The sequence below is a fragment of the Lichenostomus cassidix genome, unplaced genomic scaffold (genome assembly GCF_008360975.1).
Source record: "Lichenostomus cassidix isolate B80296 unplaced genomic scaffold, HeHo_3.0 HiC_scaffold_131, whole genome shotgun sequence".
In the NCBI taxonomy this organism is placed as follows: domain Eukaryota; kingdom Metazoa; phylum Chordata; class Aves; order Passeriformes; family Meliphagidae; genus Lichenostomus; species Lichenostomus cassidix.
Window position 1 is genome coordinate 1 of NW_028147373.1, and position 6,885 is coordinate 6,885.

Here is a 6,885-nt window from a genome sequence, read left to right on the forward strand (position 1 = left end):
CAATTTTCTCTCCCCATGGCGGCTGTGCAGGGCAGTGAGAGAGCAGCTCTGCTGGGGGTGCCTGGCATGGGGCCAGCGTCACCCCACTGCAATGTGCCATGGCTTCGTGTGGCCCTGTGCTCTGGAGCCAGCGCTGCTGTTGCTTTTTCCTTCCTGATGATTTTCTCTTTCGCATGAAAGGCTTGTGAAGTGTTCCCGCTGTCCCTGGCGTCCCCTGGGCACCGGCAGCCGCGTCCCTTGGCCTGCTCCCCCTGGGCCGTTGCAGGGCGGCTGGCAGAGGCTGGGAGCTGCCGTGGGGGCCGTGGGGCTGCCCCGGGGGCTGCGTGCCGAGGCGGGGCCGGGAGGTGCGGAGAACTTGGTCGCTATTTGCAGAGCAATGGCGCCTTGGGCCCGGGCCCGTTGCAGGGCTGTTCCTCATGTGCGGCTTTGGCCTCGGCCAGCCCGGGGGGCACTGAGAGCGCGGGGCTTGGGCTGTGCGCTGTGCAGAGCCCGCGCCTCGCTGCCCTTGGCTGGCTGTGCTGTCACTCGGAATTGTCACTCGCAATTGCTGCTCGGTGCCAGCGAGCGGGGAAAAGGCCGGCACCGGTGTCGCCCCCAGGCAGGCAGGCAGGCAGGCAGCAGCGTGGGGCAGCAGCGGCGTCATGGTGGGAGCGTGTGTGCGGCCCGGGAGCGGCGGCGGAGCTCGGAGAGGCTGTCCCAGCGCAGGTGGGAGCCGCGCTGGCTTGTGCCGGGGCTCGGGGCTCGCTGCGGGCGGATGGAGGGGGCGGCAGGGGGGCTGTGGCGGCTTCGTTCTCCCGTCTCCCTCCCTCCCTCCCTGGCTGTGGCGCCGTGTTGCCGTTGGCCTGAGGCCGCTGAGGGAGCGGCTGCCCGCGGTCTCCTTGCCGCTGCTGCCTCGGCAGGAGGCGGTGCCGGAGCAGCGCTGGCTCGTCCCGTTTGCTGTGGGTAGCACAGAGGTGGCTGCGCTGTCTCCGGGTCGCTGCGCTTGGGTCACCGCCTAGCTCCGCCGCCTCACGGCCCTCCAGCACCTGCCCCTCCCGAGACCCTCACTGACCCTCCAGCAATGGCGGTACAGGGGGCGGCACCAAGGGCGGTGCTTGTCCTCTCTCTGACGAATCACCGCGCGAGAACTAGAAGTGACAGCGTATTCAGCCAATGGGAGTGAGGTGGGAGAGCTCTGCACACGCACAGAATCGCCCCAGTCGCTCCAGGCACAATCCCGAGATTGCGGCAGAAATTCTCTTTTCGGCTCCTCAGCCCTGCAATGTCCCAGCCCGGGCAGGAGGACAAAGAATCGCTGCTTCCCTCAACCGCCGGGAGCTCGGTGTGACCTAGAGCTGCAGATCCAGCTCGGTGTGAGCTGTGGGTGAGGCCGGGATGGAGCAGGGACTCCCCTGCAGCCCCGGCAGGAGCCCAGGCCGGAGCAGGGGATGCCTGAGAGAGACCCTGAGCCATGGGAAGCTCCTGCAGAGCCGTGGAAGTGGCTGCTGGCGGGACTTGTGGGGGATCCCTGCTGGAGCAGCCTGTTCCTGAGGCATTGTGTGCTGTCGAGGGACACCAGGGTGAGGAGGACAGTGTCATAGCGGTTTTCGCCTCCCGCCGGTTCAGAGCAGCAGCGGTTCCTTGGCCTCCAGCACGGCCCGAGACATTCCAGGCCTTTCTCTCCTCCGACATTTTAAAAAAGCCTAAGGGGAGATTCCTGCCGGTCAGTGATCCCCCCCCCCTTTATATAGTCTTTTGAGATCCCGCCCCCCATTCCCATTGGCTCATTCTGCCACCACTCCTCGTTCTCGAACTCTGATTGGCCAGTACACGGCTGAGGGACAATCCTGCCTTGTCCCCACATCGCTTTGGTTTCCCCCAAAAAGCCAAAATCTCCCCAAACCCCTTGGGCTGAGCGGAAAAACGGACAGGGTTTGGGCAGAAAACTCCCAAAATTGTTGTTCCCCAGGCTGGAAGGACAAACGGAACCAAACAGATTTGGGAGCTCCCAGCAGCTCCTCTCTGCCGGCCCAGCTGAAGGCTTCACTGGCTGCTGGAGGCTGCACGGGCAGACTAGGAGTACTGGGAGCACTGGGAAGAGGCTCTGGCTCGGCTGAAGCCCCCAGGGCAGGGGCAGCAGGGCAAGGGACAGGGCTGCAGGTGCTGAGGGGACACGACGGACAGTGCGGCCTTGATTAGCATTTACTACAAAAGTAATAAAGTAATGAAGGAAATAACAACAACAACATTTACACCATAAATACTGATGGAGGTCACAAAAGGACATCTCAGCGAATGCTCTGAGTTGGAAGGGACCCACAAGGATGCAGTCCAACCCTTAAGCAAATGGCCCCACTGGGGTCAAATCATGACTTTGGTATTATCAGAACCTTACCCCAGCCAAGGTCACATTCATAAGGCAGCAAACGTTTCACAGCTGAATCCACAGGGACATACAAATATATATGTACCTGGTTAGTAAACATACAGAGTGCAAGAGAAACATGACTTTTGTGAAGCTTTCAGAATGACAAAAGAACCCCCAGGCCAAGCCCAGACAGCCACACATGCGTTTTCTCATCATCTCCTCTTCCTGCAGGTTCATCTCCTGCAGAACAGGCACTGAGGTGACCCTGAAGATCAGTGCAAGGCAGACACTTCAGCTGAGGAAGGAAATCTCCATGCTGGGGGGATGAGGTGAAGCTGAGAGTGCCCAGCACGGAAAATATCCTTCCTCCATTCCCCATTACTGGTGGGTTTGGGGCCTGCTGCAGATATACTGCATGTCATTTGAACAGATTGCACTCCCAAGATAATTCTCAGCCAGGTGCACACACCCTGCATTGCCCAGCACAGGAACCCTGCAAGGAAACACAGAGACATTGCTGGAATCACAGGGGAACAGCTTGTGCCCCAGTGCCCCCAATGCCCTGCCTGTGCCCCCAGGACTCACAAGGAGCTGAAGTTGCTGCCATCCACCCACTGCAGCCGCTGGTCCTGTCGGTGCAGCCCGAGCCAGTAATCGTCATTCCCACTGAGGAGGAACAGGAACTCCTGGCAAGGAGAGAGGAGCCAACAGTGGGAGCTGCATCCCTGGCCCAGGAGCTCCCCAGGCTCCCTTCGGCCACCCAAAACCCCCCAAATCTCTCACTCACCATTTCCCAGTCCTTGAGCACAGCCAGGGAGGCCCGAGCTCAGAGCACCGAGCCTGAGCCTGATCCCAGGTGAGATGATCCCTCGAGAGGAAGTGGCAGATCCCGTTGTACCCAATCCAGCCCTTGGGACAGGCCAGCAGCCATGGAGTGTCAGGAGTAACCGGAGAGTCTCTTTGTCTTCTCTCTGCAGAGCGAACAGAAGCTCTACGGATTCTCCCCTCATGGAGCAGCCCGAGCTCCCATTTTCCCGCTCAAAGCCCCAACACGCGACGATTGGCTGATTCAGCCATCACTCCTCGTTCTCCCGCGTGCTGATTGGTCAGAGCGGGGCTGAGGGACGATCCCGGCCGTGAGGGAGCAGTGAGCCCGCAGTGCCCCGAGAGGTTGGGCTGAGGCTGCTGCTCCTCCTTACCTGACACAGCAGCCAAGGACACCGCCAGAGCCACAGCCAGGAGCAGGAGCAGAGTCAGCACAGCCAGGGTGAGCACGGGATGGGATCTGATCCACTCAACAGGAGCTGGAAATAGCTGCAGGCCATGAGGATGGAGCTGTCCTGCGCAGGAAGGAACTCGCAGCCCATTTGCCTCTCACTCAGCTGGCAGCAGGAGAGATAAAGGACAGGGACACTGACTGGGGACAGGGGACAGCCTGCAGCAGAACTGTCCTGGGCCAGGGACAGCCAGGGCTGTCAGTCCCAGCAGAGCACAAGGCCTCTTTCATAGCCCTGGACACAGCAACACCCTGCCAGCCCTGTGCTCCTGAGCTCACACTGTCCCCTCCCTAGAGGCTACAGTGCTGGCTCTGCACTCACCCAGATATATCCTCTGCGGATCTTTATGTATGTGACTCCCATTGCTGATCCGTCTGGGCACTCCTCTCCAATTTGATCCCTGAGCTGGGATTCACTCTGCCCCAACAGAGAAGCAGCTCCTCCCTGCCTGTGCCCAGCAGGGTCTGGCAGCTCTGTTTGCTGATCCCTATTTGCTGATGTCCCTCTGGTTGCTGATCCATTCTGGGCACCCAGGGCATCCTCGGCAATCTCAAAGTAGCTTCATCCTTCCTTGGTCTCATTTCAGACTGACAAATCGAATCTCTCCAGTTGTGAGAAGCAGGATGTGGCACCCGAGGCAGCTCTGTGTGCTCAGTTCCTGACCCGTCCTCAGGATTCTGGTGCTCCTCTGGCCTCTCAGAGCTTGAGCCATACCTGGAGCCACTCTCCTTCCCTTGGCTCCCTACAGACATACAGCTGTCATAGCTCTGGTCCTCATCAAAAGGATCTTGCACCTGAAGGATGTCTCCAGCAGCCTCTACATCCCCAGGGCAGAATCCACTCTTCATATCTTGACTCAGTGCGAACTTAGAAGACTGACCTTGTTCCCCAGACATCAGCACTGACGGTGCACAAACACCGAGTCCATCTTCCGTTGCACTTTTACAACCACTGTCCTGGCTGACTGTGGAGCACACGATGAGAGGCCGCAGCTGGTCTGTGCCCTGAGGTTCCCCCACGTTCAGGAAGGCACTGCCAGCTCAGTCCTGCCCTGTCTCTGCTCCCTGGCAGCACCTGGGGACACAAACACAGTGTCAGAGAGCTCCGGGCCCAGCTTGGCCCTGCAGCCCCAAACCCTCTGGCTGTGCAGCTCCAGGCTGGGACAGGCAGGGACAGTTAGGGACAGTTAGGGACAGCGCCCGGGAGCTGCCGAGTGCGGGAACAGGGCAGCTGCAGATCGGGCTCAGCCTGCCGGGGGGGAAGAACCAGCAGCCCTGAGGGGCTCAGCATTGTCCCCTGCATGCCCTGCGCTGAGGGTTGGAGCTCAGGGACAGCGAGCGCTGGCAGCGCCGTTTGGGTTCCTGTGTGGAACAGGAGGCGCAGCCTGGCAGGGAAGGCGAAGCCTGGGTGGTTCTGCCCCCGAAGCAACAGAGCGGGACGAGGCTCCCTCGCCTCCACTGAACGCTCCTTCTGTTCCTGAGTGTTTTGGGTTATGAAAGACGTTCAGGTTCCTCCTGTCCCACCCCAGCCCCGGGCACGGACATCTCCCGCTGCACCGGGGGCTCCCAGCCAGGTCCCGCATGGCCGGGAAACTGTCCCGGAGACAGGAGAGACACCTCTGTGCTACCCACAGCAAGCGGGACGAGCCAGCGCTGCTCCGGCACCGCCTCCTGCCGAGGCAGCAGCGGCAAGGAGACCGCGGGCAGCCGCTCCCTCAGCAGCCTCAGGCCATGTGGAGCACGCGGGGAGGACCGGGAGGACACAGGGGGGACACGGGGGGAACCGGGAGGACGAACGTGCCACACCCGGAAACCCTGCCACCACCGCTGCCCACAGCGAGCTCCGAGCTCCGGCACAAGCCAGCGCGGCTCCCACCTGCACTGGCGTCTCTCCGAGCTCCGCCGCCACTCCGAGGTCCGCTCTGGCCACTGCCGCCGCTCTGGGCTCTGCTCCAGTCGCTGCCGCCGCTCTGGGGTCTCACAGGCGCTCCGGTACTCGGCGCTGTCAATGCCAAGACGCTTGATTACCGCCCCACAGGGCATTTATATCGACCAGCTCTGACCAATCCATACGCAAGAACAAGGACTGGCAGGAGGATCAGATAATAGGACTGAGGCAATGCTCCTAGACACGCCCCTTGCACCCGAGGCGGTTTCTCTGGCTTTTTTCCCGGCTGTACTAACAGTTAAATAATGACCTGATAAACAGCCCCTTTGCTGAGCTCCACTTGGTTTGGTCACAACCACAGTTATCACCCAGACATGGATCCAACCAGCACCTCTGATCCCTACCAACAGCCCTACCTGCTTTTTATCCCTCCTGCATGGCTCAACATGCCTGCTATCTCACTTTCAGAGCAAGTTGGCAGCCATAAGTGCAGCCAGGATGAAACATTGCTGTGACTAAAGCCCATCTCTCTGGTCCTATAAACTGCGACCCAAAATGAGCCCCTTGGAGCTCTCCTGGAGCAGCTCCTCACTCTGAGTGATGCCTCTCCGAGCTCAGAACTCTCCCGTTTGCTGCACTCAGGGATCCCCAAACAACAAGAGACCCTGGGCTGATCTGCCAACTCCTCGAGGCTCCACCCTTTGTCCGCTGGGGAGATGCAAAAGCATCTGGAGTGAGGATTTCCTGTACTTAAGGAGATTTCCTGACAGCAACTGACTCTGTGTGCATACTCTGCCTGTGCTCTGGAAATTGTGACAGAAATTCTGCTCTGAGGAGTTTCAGCGCCTCGGATATCTGAGTAAGTCAGGCCTGTAAGTGAGGTTAAGTCAGAGTTATAAGCCAAGTTAAGTGCTGCTAAGTGTTGCTCCTCTGTTGAATTGTCAAGATATTGATTAAGGCATAAGATAAAAGGATCAGATAAGTTAAAGTACTGCTAAACTGGTAAACTGGGAATCGGGAAGGAGGCAGAGGGTGAGAGAAGTTGTTTAACTTAGGAGTTGTCTCACTTCTCATTCTCCTCCTGTCGTGGGTTTGAGACAGGACCCTTGCCAGGAGGACGCACGAAAGGGCAAACAGGCTTCAAGCTTAAAGTTGCAAAAAGTGTTTAATTACCTAACAGAATTGGAGGATAAATGCAAGGCAAAAATATACTTTTCATACATTATTTTGTTCACTCCCCCCCCTCCCTCTTACGAACCTATAGTATTCACCCCCTTTCCTCCTCTACAATCCACAAGCCAGGTGGGGGGGGGCAGGGTGTGGGGTCTCTTTTCAGTCCACAGAGCAGATTCTCAAATTTACTCATCACCACAA

At 59.0% G+C, this 6,885-nt stretch overlaps 1 long non-coding RNA gene across 5 annotated transcripts; it reads right to left on the reverse strand.

Annotated features, from left to right (window-relative positions):
• Positions 1–2,167: 2,167 nt before the first annotated feature.
• LOC146423293 (uncharacterized) lies at positions 2,168–5,620 on the reverse strand. Of its 5 annotated transcripts, none has more exons than XR_014847588.1 (5): positions 5,500–5,620; positions 3,547–4,698; positions 3,135–3,318; positions 2,933–3,033; positions 2,168–2,840 (listed from the first exon to the last, which is right to left on the reverse strand). It is a non-coding gene; the product is annotated as an uncharacterized LOC146423293 (long non-coding RNA). The 5 variants fall into 5 exon arrangements; XR_014847590.1 differs by lacking the exon at positions 5,500–5,620 and adding an exon at positions 5,252–5,407; XR_014847591.1 differs by lacking the exon at positions 5,500–5,620 and having other exon boundaries at positions 3,547–3,651; positions 3,946–5,084.
• Positions 5,621–6,885: the final 1,265 nt, after the last annotated feature.